The 21,376-nt window shown below is 38.2% G+C and overlaps 1 protein-coding gene and 1 long non-coding RNA gene across 2 annotated transcripts in view; one reads left to right on the plus strand and one right to left on the minus strand.

Annotated features, from left to right (window-relative positions):
• LOC141448307 (uncharacterized) overlaps positions 1-21,376 on the minus strand; it is a 92,916-nt gene that overhangs the window by 52,257 nt on the left and 19,283 nt on the right. The window contains exon 6 of the long non-coding RNA XR_012454947.1: positions 2,795-2,879. This is a non-coding gene — a long non-coding RNA (uncharacterized lncRNA). The remainder of the gene's footprint in view (positions 1-2,794; positions 2,880-21,376) is intronic.
• The window catches only part of Gsc (goosecoid homeobox), a 70,864-nt gene that overhangs the window by 36,569 nt on the left and 12,919 nt on the right, over positions 1-21,376 (plus strand). The window lies entirely within an intron of this gene.

Consider the following 21,376-nt stretch of genomic DNA (forward strand, 5'->3'; position numbering starts at 1 on the left):
ATGACGGATGATAATGCGAAAACGGAAGGATATACAATAGACAAGCGTATTACGACAGAGGAAATCAAAGATATGAGTAAGAACATTTAGAATAGTATTGAGACAAAATCGTGAGAGAATTTTCGCTAAATTTGGTTTCACACTTGCACCAGAGAATTTAGGAAATATTTATTAACTAAAAGATGAAAAAGGAAAACTCTATTCTCTCAACATTTTGACAACAGCATTCGCAGCGATAAACGGGGTCGTTATATTGAAAAAGTCTTGAATACGAATTACACGGCTAGAAAGCCGGGACCAGTGACTCGGCGTATTTCTAAATTCCTATTGATCCGAATCAGTATATACTCGTATATACATTCACGCTAACAAAATGGGGAATTTACTGGGAGAATCGGCAGGATATCCCTGGTGTAATAGACTAAAGCTGGCAGAGTTTAGGGAGAGTGAGGAGGGTTTAGGAAGGGATCTCTTGGTTGCCTAATTTTAATCACGAAGAAAAACAAAGACGATGCCAGGGCCCGCCCGGTCGGTGATGCTGGATTGGGGGTGGGGGACTAGCCGGCTCGGCCGCAGAATGCCGAACAGCTGTATCAACTGGAATATCTTCCCACCAGACTGGGCTGTGCAATCTGTTCCCCCTACTACTACAACCACCTTGCCGCCTCCACTAGGATAGCTACTGTAGCTACTGTAGGCGGCCGCCACATCCAACCACCGCCTTCCACATCAGATTTCACTTCTCTATGAATAGCTTAGACCGCCAAATACACTTAACTCCTTTACTCTAATTCAATATCTCTGTTCCCTCATCCTCCTATACCACCACTAAATATATATATTATTTCGGCTTTATTTATTTAAGTACGTTTATTTCCTTTCTTTATGTATTTCCACTTCTTCTCTTACATATATTTTATTTAGTTTTTATGTAAAAGAGTGCTTTATTTTCTCGTTGTAAACCGGGAATATATTGCGACTATGACTAATTCTCGATATACACAGGTAGTCCTCGGGTTACGACGGTCTCGAGTTACGACGTTTTACAGTACTGTACAGTATGTACTATGAAAAACCCGCCAACTACTGTACGTGTTTTGGTGTGCAGTACTGTATAGTACTATGTAAAGCCCGTGATTTACTGAACGTGTTTTGGTGTGCAGTACTGTACAGTACTATGAAAAGCCCGCGATTTACTGTACGTGTTTTGGTGTGCAGTACTGCACAGTACTATGAAAAGCCCGCGATTTACTGTACGTGTTTTGGTGTGCAGTACTGCACAGTACTATGAAAAGCCCGCGATTTACTGTACGTGTTTTGGTGTGCAGTACTGTACAGTATAATAAAAAGCCCGCGAACTACTGTACGTGTTTTGGTGTGCAGTACTGTACAGCAGTATGAAATTTTTATTACAGTACACTACTGTTTTTTATTACTGTTTCATTTCATTATTAAAGATACTGTACAGTATTTTATGTGTTTTTTTGATAATTATGTAGCGTACTGTGTTAGGTTAGGCTAAGTGCTTACAGTACTGTACTGTTATTATGGTAATACAGTACTGTACTGTACTGTACTGTATATGTATGTTCCAACTTACGTCGAAAAACCGGTTTACGACGCCGCGTAGGGAATGGATCAACGTCGTAAGTCGAGGACTACCTGTACTGTGTACCTACATCTGTCAGGAAGAAAGCAGACGCTTTAAACGGAAACAAATGACCGTGTTTACGTTAAAATGCCTCCGGCGATTCAGAGAATCCTGCCGACTGAGAAATGACGCGCTGTGATTCGTTTTCTTAGTGAAATCTGGTTTGAAATTCATCGTGCAATGGAGAGAACATTATTGAGCAATGAAATGATATGGAAATCGGTCAGAGCTTTTTAAAGATGGCCGCACGATGATGTGGAACGAATTGTGGGGTGGGAAGCCTTAAGTCATTACTGAAGATTTTGATCCAGAAAGATTTGTTGAAAGAGAGTGGCTATCACCTGTTTCTGCATTTGAAGATGCAACTGGGTGGACAGCGCCACGACAACGGTGAAGAGTACAAATCGACCATGTTGCAGAGTGGTTGTAAAATCAGGCGGCACCCATCAATGAGGATGGGATTCAAAAAGTTGGTTTTGTAGGATACGATAAGTGCCGCAATATTGGTGGCAATTGTGTAGAAAAGTGTCTTCAGGCATAGGCTTTTCATTTAAAAATAAAATTGCCAAGAAAAGGGCACTTTGTTTTTCTTTTATTTCAAAACGGTACTGATTTGAAATAACACTCGTCAACATTGGCGCCCGAAGCTTTTTTTTTTTTAGTGCACAGCCAGCTTCCGGACAGTGTTCTCTCGTTTCAGACTACACAGTCCATCACTGGACAAGGAGCTGAAGGGTACCGTAGAATTTAATTATCAACTATTTCTTTTTTCTGTTTTATTGCTGGTTAACGGAAGTTGAACATTAAATTACTCGCAAACACTGCGGCACACTGGACCTTAATGCGAACTCAGGGAACTTTAAAAAATAAAAGAGTTGAAAATTTAACATTATCGCAAAGATTTCTCCAGAGACTGGAAACAAGATGTTACACCATAAATCCATAACCTGGGATTATCCCTAATATTTAACAGTAAAAAAAATTTAAACGGAAAAGTTTTTTGTTCTTCTCGGTTGAATAAAATGAAAAATCTTGTGTATTTTTCTTTCAATAATTGCTTTTTCTGGGAAATCGTTTTATATCTATATACATAAAAAGAAGAGAAAAATGTAATAAAAGAAAATTATGATTTCCTGACGTTACCTCTAATCGTGGAAAAACTCTGGCTGTTTCCAGGCGTTTCTCAATCTCTCGGTTTTTTTTCTCTCGTCCTCTCTCATTTTATCTCCTGAAAGTTGAAAAAATACACTTTATTATGATTATATTAACTTATTATAAATACTTCAGTGGCCCCCCCCGGGGGGGGGGGGCGGGCGGGGCCACTGATTATAATTTTGCAGGATATTCAGTTACGTGTTATCTTTATTCTTTCATAATACTACTACTGAGTAAAGAAATATTATTGTGTAGTGATCTTATTAGATTTTTGATCTCGTGTTTTTTTTTCCCACCGGAAATATGCATTTTTGATGTCCCCTGAGACAGAAAAATTCTGGTGTTGAAGACTCACACGACTTCCTGGTACTACTATTCTTGAAACTCTTACGGTTTCAGTTAATATTCAATTTTCTTTATTAGTCCTCAAACCTCATTCTCTCTGCCCTCTCAGGAAAAGCGTTAAATTTTAAAAATTTTCTAGGGGCAAAGGTTTCCCAAACCTGTTAAGCGTGTGTTGACGTGTATACTCGTTGTGAAAAATGTAAAAATTGCTATTAACTATAAAAACTCGAAATTTTAATAAAATACAATAAGAATATTATTTGGTGGGGATGATTCCTTTATCTTTACCAATAGAACTGCCAAGTATTTTATTCGGAGGGGGTCAGCCAAATGATGAATGGTTGGTACATGTTTGGTCTCCGCATTAGAGATTGGGAATTAAGGACACAAATAGCTCTCAACGTGGGCCGGATTTAGATGAAAAGAGGCCCTAGGCTATTCCACTTATGAGGCCCTTTCACCTCCCATTTTTAAGTTTGTAAATTACATGAGATAATAAATCTATCACTATTGTGATATTCATCAATATGTTAAATGTTAATATATAATATCTTATGTTTTTAAAATAGTGCAATTTTAATTTTCCTAACAATTTGAATGTTGGCCCCTCTTGATCTCGAGGCCCTAGGCTGAAGCCTAGTTAACCTATAGGTAAATCCGGCCCTGCTCTCAACCCTTGTGCAATGCCCGTTTTTTACCTTTTAGATAGAGATTCAGACCTCTCAGTACGAGCATGATTTCATTTTGCACAGAATTCAAAAAGCTCTTTTCTACCTTGTAAAAGCTCTTTTGCGTCCCTACTTAACTAGAGCAATGCATACGTGAAGAAGCGGTGCAAGATTTTGAAAGAGCACAGAATGTTCTGTCTGTAATCTCAAGCCACGCAGAGAGAGATTGCAGAAAAAGTCGCTTGCAGTGACTATTACGACGTTGTAAAGTTTTGCCCTGCGTTCTACGTGTATACACGTCATTGTCTGATTTTAATTCCTAACACTGTGGGAAAGTTTTTAAAACTAAATTGCCACGCTTAACTCGATAAAAGATGTAGTTTTTTGTATTTATAATCATGGCACAAAGTTAAAATAAAACTAATTTTAAATTTTTTAACCCCCACACGAGACTCAAACAAATTGACCTCAATCTGAGGTATAAAATGTTGAAAAGACTACTCGACAAACGATCAAAACTGACCCTGACGAACAAACGAACCCTATACACCGATCTACTTGCCCCAATATGGACGTACGGAATACAGCTCTACGGAAGCGCCAAAAAATCGAACATCAACCGACTTCAGACCTTACAATCAAAAATTCTAAGAGCAATTGTTAACGCTCCCTTCTACGTCTCCAATCATACTATACACTCTGATCTAAATATTCCTCTAGTCTCTGAAATAGCCCAATCTCGATACACAAAATTTCACTCAAATCTACACAGTCACTACAATCCTCTGATCCCACAACATGTCTACTACAACACTTCCTTCAAATCCACAGCGCAGACTGAAGCGGCGGTGGCCGCCGTGTTGATCATCTCAACACGAACTAACGGCTTCCATCACTGAATGGTCGTCATTCACTCCACTCACGCCCTTGGCGCAACATGCATGTGCGCGTGTATGTATGTACACACACACACACACATATATATATATACTTATGTGTATGTGTATTTGCGCCATCCCTTATCTCCCATCCCTTTTGCCTATTGTACCAGGATATAGTTGCAAAATATATAAACAAATTAAAAAAAATTTTAATTTTAAATTTTAACGTATGGAAAATTCTACTAGGTCACTTCCGGCCAGCTGATCGCATCAAATATACGGGTATGTATGGCCATTTAAAGGAAAGCCTTATCTCTGAGAAGGGCTAACCTTAACAAGGAAGTTCGACTGAATGAGGATTCCGGAAGAGTTAAACATCAGACGAAGGGGACCGGAAACACAAGAACAATATCAATAACACACTATTTCCTTCTTAAAGCGATAAAAGTTTTAACAATATCAAATCAATATCTACAATTTTTTAATCTATTCAAGAAGGGAGGAAAAGACTCCCATTAATTATATATAATTTTATATTTTAGTTTAATTAAAATGGAGCTAATAAAATAGCATTTTGTAGAGACTGGAGGGTTTCCAGATCCCAGGGGGACAGGAGTGCGCGGTGAAGAGTGTAGGGGGGCTTTGTATTTAAAACCCATAACCGCAAATTGCCCTGAAGGTAAAAGTTATAAAACCGAAGTTAAATAAGGGTATTAAAGAGTGGTATAAAGAGGCTGTGAGCTCCATTGGATATTGCGAGGAGTGGGGGGGGGATGGTACTCAGGGAATTATTGTCGCAGTGTTGTTAGCTTACTACTCAAATAGGGAAATTTAATTAAGAAATAAAAAAAAAAAAAACAAACCTGCAAAGAGGGGGGAGGATTATATTTCATGTATAGTTTGTTGGGAAAAAAAATCAAATGCAAGTTTTAGTTACGGCAAGTTTGAACATTCTAAATTTAAAAAAGGTTATTCGTAATAGAATGAGGATTTGCAGGATACTAATTGGTAGACAAGTTAGCGCCCTAAATTCACTCTCTTTGAACTTGTGTACCTTCTGGGATACTCCCCTCTCCAAAGTTACTTATTTGGGCAATAATTATTTCCGGAGCATCCGTTCTATTGTGGTGAAACGCATTTCCGGTATTTCAAGTTAACTCGTAAACAATAATTATAACATAAAATGCTTTGTATCTAATTCCGGCCGATTCTACAAACAGACTACTTGACAAATGTTCGAAACTTAACCTACAAAACAAAAGACTCTTATACCTGTTGTTACTGCAACCTATTTGATCATACGGCATCGAAGTGTGGAGATCGACTACACCAGGGGTGAGCAACCTTTTTAATCAATGGGCCAATTTAAATTTTAATTTTTTTTGGCGGGCCGCACATAGATTAACTCTTATTAATAATTTACGAAACTTCGAACGAAACGCATGGCGTCCGTATTGCATGTTTGAAAACGTCGTCGACAAGTAACTCGCCATAAAAAAATATTTCGGTTTAGTATGTACTACCATTCTATTATAATTAATTTTATAACAATATATTGATGGGAGAAAGTCGATAAAATAAATTCAATTTTAGAAATGCTTGGCGGGCCGCGTGTTGCTCATCCTTGGACTAAACCGTTCCAACTCACTACGCTTCCAGACATTACAGTCCAAAAATACTACGAAAACTACTTATCGCTCCATTCTACAATTCTAACCTCACCATACATAATGAAACTTCAAAATCCCTTTCGTTAAAGATCTTGCTAAAATTCGTTTCTTAAAATTTCCTTCCTCTACTAGCAGCTGCCCCTAAACCACTCATAGAACGCCTACCTTCCTCCTGCAATACTAGGTGATCCTCCAAGAAGATTGAAGTGGAGATGGCCCCGCGATCTTCTCTCATCATAAGAGCAGTATATTCTCGTTAATGGAGTGACACCACTGGGGTGCCTTCTCCCAACATATTCACGAAGTAAAAAGTAAAATAATTGCCTATTTTTTCAGGCGGGCTTTACGTCCAACTACCAAATTAGGTGTCGTGGACGGAGGCGACTGGCAAACATACTTTACTGTAAATTTCTTAGATTAACCGCATTAAATAAAATCCAAGGACTAAGACCGGGAATCAAACCCAGTACTACAATACATATTAACTTCGCAGGTCACGCCTCTAACCGCTCGGCTACCGTGGCGCCTTTTAAGAACAAATATTCCTTATCAAAAACACAAAAGATAGAGCCGTACAGTTTAGCGAAATGACACTTTAGAGGCAATCCATCCATCCTCCCCTCCCAAGAGTGCCCCTAATAAAATTTTCCAAGAATAGATTATTTAGAATAGAATTTTAAAGATTTATTTAGCAGTTTACACTCTGTATATAAATGTACCCAAAGTACCCTGTATGTAAATGTGAGTAAAGATGCGTGAAGAGCAGGAGGAGTGAAACTACCCAGCGGTAGCATTCTCTACAGGATATTGAGGATAAGGATGATCTTAAGACTTCAAGTATGTCTCGAAGACCACTGGTGATTCAGTCGGCCTTGGAATGGCAGTAAAGGTAGCAAGTCAACGAAAACCATTAGAACAAGTAGAGAGAGCAGTGTGGGAACTTTGTGATCTCGTATTTCGTCTTGGCGAGAAAGTTTGTACGAATCGGATGTTGAGATCGTCAATTTTCAAGTATCGGAAGATAAAAAATTAACAAACCCACAGAGACAAACAAATACAGACACTCGAGAGAGCAATTTGTAAATTTCACTATATCGTACTCAGAGGAGCTCAAAACCGGAAATCATTCCCGGTGAAAACTTTAAACAGGAAATGCTTTTTATACGCTTTCCGTTTTTTATTTCTGTTGAAGTGAAAAATTCGAAATACAAAATTATATAAACCTATAAACACAAAAGCGGGTGTACGATTGTGTTCTTACAGAAATAAAATAAAAAAAAGTGAAAAGTACCTGATTCTGTATATTTGTGTGTCTGTATTCATACACTGCAATAGCCGGAAGTGTACTAGGTAAACTTTATACGTGTGAGCGTGCATATTAATGGAGTAAAAAACTTCGTCCTTATAAACCTTTCGCTGGACTAACGTAAAAACAAAAAATTATTGTTTTGGAGGTTTGTATGTCAGTGCGAGCTGTTAACGAATTGAAAGACGGTTTAGCCGGAAGCTGTTAGATTTTTGCAAAATTAATGAACTTTTCAAAAAAAAAAAAAAAATGTTAACCTACCCAAACTGTATAGGAGCTTTATAACTGGCCGAATCGCCGGATATTAAAGGGATCTAAATCTGGTGGGTTGTAGCGGTGAAGGGGGGAAGCTTCCTGTTCCATGGCCAATCCACCTTACTGCTTGCTTTTCGATCTAGCCCTTAACCCAAATATACCCATTGTTATTGTTAAATTGTGGAAAAAAACCCGATTGGTACCAGCTTTTCAAAATAACCCACGGTTTTGTAACCAAGTTAGGTGTGGTGAGTTTCGCGTGGGTGTGTGAGTGAGAGAGAAGAGAGAGAGAGGGAGAGAGTGCATAAAATCGAGGAACGAGAGAATCTGTACGGCCGGATTTGAATAGAACGTTTTGCAGCGGAAATTCCTTCAGTTTAACGCTATTTACAATGTACACGTCATTTTTAATCGCTCGCTTGTAGCAGTTCAATCCACGTCGGAAATACTTGACTTTATTGGATAAATTTTTTCAGTATTTTCTGGAATACGACTCCAACAATTTTATTTAACCAGTTGAGCGTGTTTGACGTGTATACTAATAAATGGGGGAAGGGAGCGCAGGTAATCCAAAATGCATTTCATGAGAGATACCAGGGCTTCAAGACCAATAGATCCGTCTAAGAGTTTCCGGATAACAGTACAGTAAACTAATAAAGTAGTGACAGAACACTAGGGACTCAATCGCCCAGTACCCTGTTTAAACCTAGAAATTTCTGGTAAAGATAACCAGATACCACAATCACCGTTAGGGAAACATTTGACCTCCCGAAGATGAGAAATCTAGTTTTAGAATAAACGGGACACACCTCCACAAAGTGCCGCACAGTCTTATTGGACTCATCACAGCAGGCGCAGATTGGCGAGACTAGGTAAGACCGCATTTGAAAAGATTGGTACCCTAAATTCGCATGTCCACCCAACAACTGAACCAACTGGTCGATCCCGGGAACTGCTAGAACCAACTAAAGCCGTTTTTTGACAGGCCAAGAATTTCTCTTTAGCCTGGCGGCAGTTTCAGCTCGGGGATCTCCACCGTTTCCGATGTTCCTTCCAAAATCCAACTGCTCCACTGCTCTGTTCTATAACGTCGATAGGATACAGGGATAATAATGGGCTGAGGAGTCATTGTTATCATCGCAGCTCCTCCCTTTGCTATTTTGATCAGCAAGTTCATTACCCAGAATCCCGGAGTGACCAACAAATTGAGAGCAGCAAAAAAAAATGTACTAAGAAAATAATTTTCAGAGTTAGAACTTTTGGAAATATTGATAAGTGGAAAGTCAAACGAGAATTTCCCGACAGCTTTTCCTTTTTTTTTCTTTTTTTGGTTTATAATAACTTCGGGCTCCCCAAAAAACAAAAATAGGCTACGACCCAATTTACTGGGATATATAAAAAGAGGGAAGCAGTTCATTCGGTATTATTTAATTAAATCTCAGAGCTGGGTATTTTATGAGCAACCCATGGGTCCACCATGTGTTACAGGGGAATTTTAATTCCCCTGTATCCAGAGTATGAGTTTTTAAACTGTTGTATTAAAAACAAGAAAAAAAATAAAAAATAAAAAATGCCCCCCCCCCATTGAGAGTATTATACTAGCTAGAAATTTAATTTAACCCCATTCTGGGGAAAGAAGGGGGGTCTTGTATCGCCCCAACCCCCACAAAAAAATATGAAGGGATAAATTTTATAAATCATACAAACACACAGAGGGATTGGTTCGTGTATTTAAAAGCAAGACTCTGGGGCGCTCTCTAGCGTACATAAAAATAAATAAAGTTTACATATATATACACAATATATATTCTACTAATTCCATTCTGCAATTCCCCCCCCCCCCAATTCCATGGCCTCTACCCCCAGAACAAACATCAAGCGGCTTAAATTCAGTATTACTGGAATAATAATTTTTTGTTGTCGGCGGATATATATACTGATATTTTTGTTAAACCAGTCTAAAGGGAAAATTGTTTAATTCTGTGATTTTTGCTGGGAAAAAATTAATTTCCATTTTTCCCGATTCCAGCTTTTTTGTTTAACACTTTATTTATCCTCTAATATGTAATTTTTTAAATAATGTTTATTTTCTCTTGTCAATCTACCCGTTGGGCAAATACCAGTAAAAATAATAGCTTTATAGCTCTGTGTTTGTGGATTATAGAAAAAGGGGTTAATTGAAAACTGATTTTATCCAGTCATAGCTCACATGTTTATTGTATCCAATAACTGGTTTATTATCCTAGTCCAGTTTTATTATAACCACGCAGATAACTCTGGAGTGTTGTCCGATATTGTGCTCTAATACAGCGTTTCCCAACCATTGGTGGTACGCGAAAAATAACCAATAATGGCGGACATAAAAAAAATTAAATCATAAAAATCTCATAGATACGTCTTTTTTCCTATTTCATAAAAATTATTTTAATTAAATAATATTATACATTAACGACGATATATGAAAGCAGAGGTCTTAGGGTACGTTTACAACGGAGCTGTGAGTATAGATGATAGCAGAGATGATAACTGATAGAGTAAAATATAATCGCTGATTAGTGTGCACAACGGAGCTGTGATACATGCAACATGTCGAGTAGTGAAGAAGAGTTTTTATGTTCAGCAGCAACCAAATGGTATATTTAAAAAAAAAAGATGTAGAAAATATCATGTACATACCATAAATAAAAAAACGAAATACTTTGGGCGAATTTCACTATTTATATAAGGAACTTAGAAATTATCCGGATCGTTTTTTTGAATATGTGAGGATGGGTCCACCCACATTCGACTATATTTTAGAAAAAATAAGGTCAAAATTAAGAAAACGTAGGAAAAATTGTCATGGAAATCCTATAACTATAGAAGAAAAACTAGTGATAACTCTGAGGTAAGGTTATATTGAGGAAAAACAAATAAATACACATAAAAATAAATGTAAGCACGATTTAAAAAACAAAATATTGTTTAAAAGTAAATAATAAAATAATAACAAAAAATAATGAGTAAAGACAGCACTAAATAATTTTTCGACGTCCATTTTGAAGCTCCGATACTGGAGTTCAGCTAGCAGAAAAATGAAAAATTCAATTCTATCATCTATGCTCGTTTATAGCAGCGCGTATGTGTCACTAGTCGAAGCTTCGTTGTGCACGCTCACATAAGAATGTACTAGGTTATTCTATAAGCGCTGATGCATCACTGCTATCATCTCCGCTATCATCTATGCTCGTTTATAGCAGCGCGTATGTGTCACTAGTCGAAGCTTCGTTGTGCACGCTCACATAAGAATGTACTAGGTTATTCTATAAGCGCTGATGCATCACTGCTATCATCTCCGCTATCATCTATGCTCGTTTATAGCAGCGCGTATCAGTCACTAGTCGAAGCTTCGTTGTGCACGCTCACATAAGAATGTACTAGGTTATTCTATAAGCGCTGATGCATCACTGCTATCATCTCCGCTATCATCTATGCTCACAGCTCCGTTGTGAACGTACCCTTAGTCAGGCCTCCCAATTCGGCTTTAGGAGGGGACTGTCTACGGAGGACGCGATTCGCTCATTGATAGACCACATAGTCCTGAAGTATAAATATATCGCGGGTATTTTTACGGACATTTCTGGTGCTTTCGATTGTTTATGGGGGGAGGGAATCTTGGAAAGATTAAGAGAGAGATGAACTGTCCGATGTATATCTTTCGTATGGTGGCGTCATTTTTGCGAGACAGGGAGGTTTTTGTGCGATCAGATTATCAGCGGGTTTCTCGGGATGTTACGCGAGGCTGTCCGCAAGGCTCTATTTCGGGGCCGATCTTATGGAATATAGTCTTCGACGATCTGTTGGCTGGTGACGTTCCGGAATTGCTGGGTAGGGTCGCATACGCGGACGATTTAGTTCTTGTGGTAGGAGGTAATAGTAGGGCGCAATTGGAGGCTAATGCGACATCAGCGTTGAATTATGTTTGCACATGGTGTAAGCATAATAAAATAAGGATTGCTCCGAATAAGACGGTGGCGATGTTGTTGAGGGGGTCGCTTGCCCCTACCCGTCAGCCAGTAGTCAGATACTGTGGCGATAGGCTGAGTTGGGTGTCACAGGTCAGATACTTGGGGATGATTCTGGATGCGAAATTAAGCTTTGTGCCACATGTAAGGGATTTAAGAAGGAAGGCTAGTTCTTTTGTCGGACAATTGAAATCGGTAACGAGGAAAGAATGGGGATTGAAAAGGAAGGTAGTGAGTACCTTATACCTTGGGGTTCTGGTCGCTCAGGTGACCTACTGTGCGTCGGTTTGGGCCCATCGGGTGGGGACCGCGATTGTGAGGATGCATCTTATGGCCGTGCAACGTTCTATTCTGTTGCTCATGGGGCGTTATAGCCGGACCACATCCACGGAGGCTTTGCAGGTGCTCACGGGGTGCTTGCCATTGGACTTGGAGGTGGTTAGGGCCGCGGTGAGATTTGGTTTGCGAAGGGGCATAGAAGTGCGTGTCCCCATGTTAAGAGCCTTACGATTGTCGGTGGCTGATATGACCGAAGATTACCGGTTATGGTTTAGGGAAAGAATGTATGGCGAAGTGGAAGAGGAATTGAATCGGGAATGGAGGAATAGGTGGCGAGCGTCAACTAAGGGAAGAACAACCTTTAGTTTCGTCCCCGACGCTGCTGGAGGTAGGCGGCTGGTTTCCACTGAGATGCCATATGCAGTTGCCCGATTGGTCACGGGACACGGTATGTTGCGCGCCAAATTGTTCGAAATGGGCTTAGCAACGGACCCATATTACGCTTGTGGAGACCCAGAGACAGCGGAGCACATTATTATGCAATGCGATCTTTATGATGATTTGCGCTGTATTATGTGGCGGAGGGTGGGATTTCCGTTCTGCGTAGCTGGAGACGTTTTCTCCTTGTTACTGGAGAACGCGTCCGCGTATGTGGCTTTCCGCGAATTCGCGCAGGCAGCCTTTGAGAGGCGGATGACCTCGGTGGTTGGTAGATGAAGTAGATCTGGTTGGTTGGCTGGAGGCTGTTGTTGGGTGTTTGATTTGGTGTGTGTTTTTCGAGTTTGTGTTGGGTGTGTGCGAGTGTGTGTGTGATTTTATTTGTTTTATTTAATTGTAATTGCGTGATTGTTGTTGATGTTGTGTTGTGTTGTTGTTGTTATTGTTGTGATTGTCAGTGCCTGTTGGCTTTGTTGCTTTGTTGGCCGGGACTTGTGTTTGTTTTTGTGGTCGTTTGGTTGAACGGAGGAGTGTGTACGTGAGGCGGGTATGAGCTAGCGCTCGGGGACCGCCCCTAAAAAAAAAAAAAAAAAAAAAAAAAAAAAAAAAAAAAAAAAAAAAAAAAAAAAAATACAGTAAAGCTGTTAATATGTACAGGAATAAAGTAAGTCTGCCTCAAGATATACGAGAAAATATAATAGCACATTTAACAGGATTAAAATTGTCTTTCATGGAGTATTTTCCCAAAACCCGAAAACACAAATGATAATTGGATTTCAAAGCTCCTTCTATAAAGAAAATTTAGGAAAAGCTACATCATTATCGATAAAAGATAAAGAAAATTTAATAGAATTATCATGTGACAGAAATTAAATGATAAACTATTTAAAAAATCTGCTTAAAGAGACTTGATTGTAGTGAGTAAGCTCTATCCAAGCAACATTACATTTAATTGGTACTTACAGGTAGTTGAATGCTTAAAAGATATTAATTTAGAAGATTTAATAATCCTAAAGAAGAACTCTGTAAATTAACTAATAATTTTGAAGAGGAAAATACAATCATTTTTACGAAGTGGTACAATTTACCATGATGTACTATAAAGTGGTACGGTGAGCCAAAAAAGTTTGGGAAACGCTGCTTTAATGGATCGCATGGACTTTGAAAGACCAAAAATAAACAAGAGATTGTCAACTTGTATGGATACAGTGGTCACAATGAAACTCTCTGTCTTAAGCGGCGCAAGTGTGGGCAATAAGATTTCCCACGTCGAGCGTATTGGTCAGCTGGCCAGCCATCTGGAACTCTTTTGTGGATGACGGCGACCACCCACCCCCCCGTTTAGGAGGTGCATTGAAGTCTCCACCATCTATCGACTGATTACTTGTAACACGCAATCAATTCCTTCTCACGCTGAGTAAGGTGTGACTTTTATTATCGATTCCCAGGAGATTGAGTTGGCCGAAGGAGTGGGTTCAATATTTTCTGATATCTTAAACTTCCTTTTAGAGGTTAAACTGGACGCTCTGGAAGATGCTGGAATATTTTTTTCCAGCCATCTGGAACTCCTGTGAATGACGGCCATGTATTCCCTTCCCTTTAAGGAGGTGCATTGAAGTCTCCACCATCTACCGACTGATAACTTGTTACAAGCAATCACTTCCTTCTCATTAAAACTGTCCGGTAGGACAGTTGTATAAGGGTTGATCATCAAAAACTGCACGAAAAAGCGTAACGTTGAAAAACACCCAACTTTGACAATTTTTTTCTCTTTTTCTATAAAAGATAAAATTCCCAAATTTTCTTTATAATATAGGGCAAATCCTCCTTTATGACTGTAATTTTTTCGTAATAACATAGATTAATTAGTTTTCGAGAAAAACTATGCCAAAAATGTGCAAAACATTTTCAAAAATTGTTGTTGTTCTTGTTATTGTTACCTTGTTTTTGTAAACTACGTAGCGCCTAAACGCGCGAACCGATTTTCAAGGATGAGGTGTCATTCGATTCGTAATTTTATGTAGATATGCCTTTTGGGGGTCTCGACGCAGTACATCTGCTGGGTGAGGAGTTAGCCCAATGTAAGCAAGGCCTCCTCAAAAATTATTATTACTAATAACCCTGCAAATCTTAGCCTGACTTTTTAAAATTTTGCAGGATGAAAGGGTTAGGGCTCCCTCTACGTAACAGTAAAGCGCCTATTCTGAATAAGGTGTGACTTTAGTTTCGTGAGGAGTTTGCCAAAGGAGAGGATTCAATATTTTCTGATACCTAAAACTTCCTTTTAGAGGTTAAAAACTGGACGCTCAGGAATATGCTGGAATATTTACCCATAGGACCAAGTATCTGATCCATGGAAATTCCAGCTCGCTCCAGAGACTCTTCCATCTCCAACAACCCAGAAAAAAAAAAAAATCTTCCACAGAAACTGAAACGCTGCTAGCCTCTTAATTTAGCGTCATATTTTTAATTCTTATTACAGGTGGTAAGACTGCAAGAAATAGTAATGTGGCACATCGGACTAAAAAACCTGAAAAACCCCCTCCCTGACCTTGAACTGTCCTTTAACGAATTTGCCTGGACCAAGTTTTCCAAACAGAAGCCTGTAGTTCCAGAATTTTGAGTATTTAGCAAAACAAGCAAATTCAGCAAACAATCAACTTTTAACCTATCGGCAATTTTATGGTTTCTAAGTTGCAGCGGATGCACACACCAATTATGTAAAAAAAAAAAAACATTTTTTTCAGACTCTGGGGACCATTAAACGGTTATTCAAGATTCTGCACGGAAACAATGAAATTACTTTCGCCATACAGCCAGCATCGTCTAAATGCTTATCACTAGAATATCACTCACTCTCCATTCTTACTTATAAATACATTCGCTTCACACATTCATCCCTCTACTATATACAACTATTTACAACTTACAAGTAATGGATGGATCTGTACTCTATATTCTTGCCATCCTTATAGTTTAACCGAAAATTAAAATCACCGTAATCCTTCTCTAATCATTTTCTTGCATTCATTATATAACTTTTAAACACATTCTATTTCATTGCTAGCTCTTCTACAGATTTAAGCACATAGAGGTTGGTGGAGAATATTATGTCTTCGTAGCGAAATGGTGCATTTAAATACCAGTATAAGTCGTCAAACATTCGTTTCCTTTCTACTACATAAAGTGGACATATCCATTATTATATTGAATTTCTCTAAACCTATCAACTATAAAGAAATGGAAAACTTCGAAAAAAATCTTAGCCTAATTTTGATAGTAACTATAAGCTTTAAAGATGACCTAGCTCTTTGATTGGAAAGCTTGGCAATAATACAAGTATACAAAGAAAACTATGGCTGTAAATGGCAGCAAACTTTCTTCGTCTTGGTGTAAAATTAAATCGTGTTTTTAAAAATTTGGAATTCGGTAAACAATAACTTCTTTCTTTAGCTTTTTTGGCATTGGCTTTCGCCATAGAGCCAGCATCGTCTAGCTGTTTATCACTAGAATATCACTCACTCTCCATTCTTAATTATAAACACATTCGCTTCACACATTCATCCCTCTACTATATACAACTATTTAAATACAAACTTACAAGTAATGGATGGATCAGTACTCTATATTCCTGCCATCCTTGTAGCTTAACCGAAATTAAAATCACCGTAATCCTTCTCTAATCATTTTCTTCCATTCATTCCAATCGCCTATAACTTTTAAATACACTCATATTCCCTTGCTAGCTCTGCTACAGATTCCTTTCACTTACTACGGGAAGAGGAAGTAAATAGTACTTTCACAAATATTCTGTGTGTGTGTGTGTGTGTGTGTAGCCAATAAAAACGAAGGATCGCAGGAAATACGAATTGGATTTAAAGCGATTAGGGTTTCCGGCATCAGCTTTTGAACAAAATGAGCCAACCGGAAGTGCTTATTCACTGAATCACTTTTTTACACCCCCCCCCCACCGAAATGGGCTCCGTTTTCTTTAGACTTCCTACGCCATCGTACTTGTAAATTTTGTTTACAATATTTACTAAGGAAAATGCCAGGATCAAAATTTCGAACTTATAGAAAATAGGTTTAGCGGAAATGCCATTTAAATAAATTTTTATAGTTTTTGATAACTTCCGTTAAAGATAAAGGAAGTGTGTCAGTTTTCGGATCATACATATTTTTTTTTTAATATGAATTTATATTAGCTTTTACTCAATTACTCAATATTTTTTCTTAATGAATGAATCGATATTGATTGCCGCCATTTCTGTATTAAGTTCATAGATGAAATCTATAATTCATTCCAGTAATGATTGTGGAGCGTTGGCACACATTAAACAATGGAGATTGGCAAAACATAGGTACCAGCTTAACCGGACAGTTTATGTAAGCACAACACTTTAATATATGCACATTGCAGCATCAATGAGCCTCATTTATCAACTGTGTATGCACAGCTTCCATATTAGCCCATGTTTAAAGCATAATTTATCGATCTAAAATCTGTATGATTATCGATACCAATACTTTTCCAAAAAAATTTTGTAAAATAATATTACCGTTATGAAGGCGCTTTTTATTGGTGTTTAGAATGTGGGTGGGGGAACATTTATTGTCTTTAGGACAGGGGGAGAGTTATTAAGGAGCCCAACCTGCCGGCACCCTTTTCTCTTCCTGGAGAGTTCCCCCTCCAAAAAAAACCTGGATGGTTTCTGGGTTGTTAAAGCAGGAAAAGTCCTCTCTGAGGAACAGGTGGAGAGTTTTAGTGCCAAAGATTAATCCCTTTCGCTATTAAATATTTATTGTAAAGATTAAAGTATTTATGCCATTTTTTCGAAATTCTTTTAATTAGTATTATTACTTTTATTACTATTATTAAAGTAAAGTAATTGCCTATTTTTTCAGGCAGGCTTTACGTCCAACTACCAATTAGGCGTCGTAGACGGATGCGGCTAGTAAACATGCTTTACAATAAATTTCTCATATTAAACATTAAATAATATCCAAGACCTAGACAGGGGGAATCGAACCCACTAAACCAACAATACATCTTAGCTTTGCGGGTCTAGCCTCTAACCGCCTAACATACTTTACTATAAATTTCTCATATTAACACATTCAATAAAGTCCAAGACCGGGAATCGTACCCACTAAACCAACAATACATCTTAGCTTTGCGGGTCTCGATTACTATTATTATTACTATTAATTAATGCGGCTACAGTTTAAGCCTCCAAACAATACTTAACATGCTTTAAAAGAACTTCAGTCTAATATTTTTTGTACTTCTTAAAAAAAGAGAAGGTATTTGGATAGACTTATCAGTGAAGTTAGATTTCAGTATCATGTTAATTTCAGTATAATTAAACAGTACAAAGTTAATAATTTAATTTACAAAAAAAAATCTGTGAATTTTTGACACCGGCTGTAGAGTTATTACGTATATTTTTCTTACAAAGTGTAGTTACGTGTTTTCACAGTAATATGAACAAATAAATGTTTGTGCATTAGACGAGAAACCCTATCAATATTGTGATACTGTGCATTGTATGTGTGTTGAAAAGCAAAATGAACCGGGGATGCCCTGCAAGCACACTATCCCCTCTCCCTATTTCTCAGGGTGAATCTCAGGGGTGGAAGCTCACCCATTGCTTGAAAGGGGGGAAACAGAATCACGAGCCAAGCAACCACACAGTGCACATAGTTTATCCATTATGCATTTAAATCAGGATCGGGAGGAATACTGACAGAGATAGAGAGAGAGAGCAACCTACTATTATGAGACTAAACACTCGGTTTATTGTGGGTGCTCTGGATGTATATCTGGATAGAGTATACATCCAGACTTGGAATAGCAAGCCTGTCCAGCATCCCAACATGTGTATCGCTAGAGAGGAGTGCAGTTTAAAGGCGGAGAGTTTGGATAGAGTGCCACAAATCACAATATAACAGATCACTCCAATAAGTCTCAGGGTCTGACATATGTAGATGGCAGCAACAATGTTAACAGAGTCTTATGATTTCTAGGATAGTAAGCATCCTTTCAAACAATACATGTCAACATTTCATGACATTATGATAATTGATTTTTACAGGTTACAAGTGGTTTTAGTGACCCCAGTTTTTTGTAATTTTTAAAAAGATGGATCAAAAAAAAGAAGAATTTCGTGTGTAGATTAAACATTATTTTTCTAATGGGTTGAATCCCAAAAACGGTGGCTTGATTACCTCCATGGAGACTCTGCGCCAGGAAAAACAACTATTACTAGACTGGACGCTGAACGCTATTACTGCTGAACGCTCTGGTCACCCAAAAATCGGCAGTTGTTCCGGAAGACCGTAAAATAAAGTTACATGAAATAGCTGACACCTTAAACATATCAGAGAGTAGTGTGTGTAAAATTGAACACCAAAATTTTAGCCATGTATAAGTTTGCTTTGGAAGAAGAAGGGTGCCGGTGTTTGCTTACACCGGACCAAAAACAACAACGCGTCCAGGATTCGCTTATTCATTCCCACTGGAGATGGGAGAATTAAAGGTCAAAGACAATTAAACTGGAAGTAATCTGGGCTCGTTATTACGATTACCACTACTAACACAAACTATCTCTAGAATAGCTGTATTGTTTAATCGACTGAAGAAATAATAATCTCATTCGATTACAATTATATTCGATTAATTTCCTATGAAACAATATCCTGTGCGAACACCCAATGTCTCTCGCTACAATTCTCGATGTTCTAACTCAACATTTCGATTTTTTTTCCCCGAATTCCGATTTTTCAAAAACATGATTTAATTTTACACCAAGACGAAGAAAGATTGCTGCCATTTACAGCCATAGTTTTCTTTGTATACCTACTTGTATTATTGCCAAGCTTTCCAATCAAAGAGCTAGGTCATCTTTAAAGCTTATAGTTACTATCAAAATCAGTCTAAATTTTTTTCGAAGTTTTCCATTTCTTTATAGTTGATAGGTTTAGAGAAATTCAATATAATAATGGATATGTCCACTTTATGTAGTAGAAAGGAAACGAATGTTTGACGACTTATACTGGTATTTAAATGCACCATTACGCTACGAAGACATACGTATTCTCCACCAACATCTATGTGCTTAAATCTGTAGCAGAGCTAGCAAAGAAATATGAATGTATTTAAAAGTTATAGCCGATTAGAATGAATGCAAGAAAATGATTAGAGAAGGATTGCGGTGATTTTAATTTAGGTTAAGCTCTAAGGAATATAGAGTACTGATCCATCCATTAGCTGTAAGTTTGTATGTAAATGGTTGTATATAGTAGAGGGGTGAATGTGTGAAGCGAATGTATTTATAAGTAAGAATGGAGAGTGAGTGATATTCTAGTGTTAAGCACCTAGACGATTCTGGCTGTATGGCGAAAGCCAATGCCAAAAAAAGGCGGAAAAAAAATTCAATTAATAAAAAATGGGGGATTGTTCTGCAGTGCTAGATGCAATGATTTTGAGTTTACCCGCCGTAGCACTATCTATTGTGTCTGTGAGGGGGTTCGCACTTTCAGGCATCATCAGAGGTTAGATCAATAAGTTTAACGTAGAGAAATTTCTACTTATGTTACCGTCTCGCACTACAATAGCGGAAATCTTCACAACAGTACTTTCTTTTTGTGAGAACGAAGTAAAAACGCCTAATATTTTTTTTGTTTACCTCTCTACGGTACGTTTTAGTGCTAGCAGAGAATTGAATGCTGACTATCGCGATAGAATTCTTAAGCTTAAGCGAAGCAACTATGTGGGTGGTTAAGCTTTAGCTTTTTTGTGGGCGAGTGAATAAGAAGATAATCCAATAGTTTTCTCCATAGATCCAGTAAGGATAGGGTTGAATGGTTCTTTTCTTTTGTTGGTGCTTAAGTGAAAGCTTAAACCGACTAGAAGATCTAGTTCAAGGATAAACTGCCGACTTCAGGACAAAGTCTAGGAGAAAGTGGAGCATGGCATTGCCGAGGACTAAATTGATTGAAAGTGTTTTATACCATTTAGAAAGACAACACTAGGGAGACATAGAAGTAGAGCTATTTGTGTACGATAATAGCGAGCAGAAGGGCCCGCCCGCACTTGTGAAGTTGATCAGATCATACGCATGAAATGAACCATCCTGTGTGGGCGTATATTGGACCAAAGGGTGGCTGAAGGACCACCCCTATTCTCGGTACCCAAGTGTGCCCCCCCCCCAAAAAAAAGAGACACCGCCCCGTTAATCCACTTGAGTGGCGGTCTACAAAAAAGGAAAACACAAGTAAAGACCCTTGTAGCACCTTACCTCCACAAAGAGGAGCCACTTATATCAATCTCTCTGTTTTTGTACCTGAGTTCATCTCTTATTTTCTTTGTAAAGTGGTTGGCCCCGCCCCACTCAAGTCTGTGGAGTATGTGATGACAATAGACTTTTCTTGTCACTTTAATTGTTCATTCTTCCCCTTCTCCCTCTTCTTTGTACAGAGTAACTGAGGGATAAAATACAAGAGATCAAGTTATGTCTAGATCTTAATCAATCGCAAAAGAACCGCTGAAAACCTAAGCTTCATTTTCCGTTTACAATTACAATAATTTTATAGGATGAAAAAATAATTGCCATTTCAGTCATGATACATTTATTCTGCCGGAGCTTTCGACCTAGAGACTAGGTCATCTTCAGGGCTGTGGAACATATTTACAGATTGTTAAATTAAAATGAATTTTTGAAT

The sequence above is a fragment of the Rhodnius prolixus genome, unplaced genomic scaffold, assembly GCF_049639745.1.
Source record: "Rhodnius prolixus isolate KJV_2025 unplaced genomic scaffold, Rpr scaffold_19, whole genome shotgun sequence".
In the NCBI taxonomy this organism is placed as follows: Eukaryota; Metazoa; Arthropoda; class Insecta; order Hemiptera; family Reduviidae; genus Rhodnius; species Rhodnius prolixus.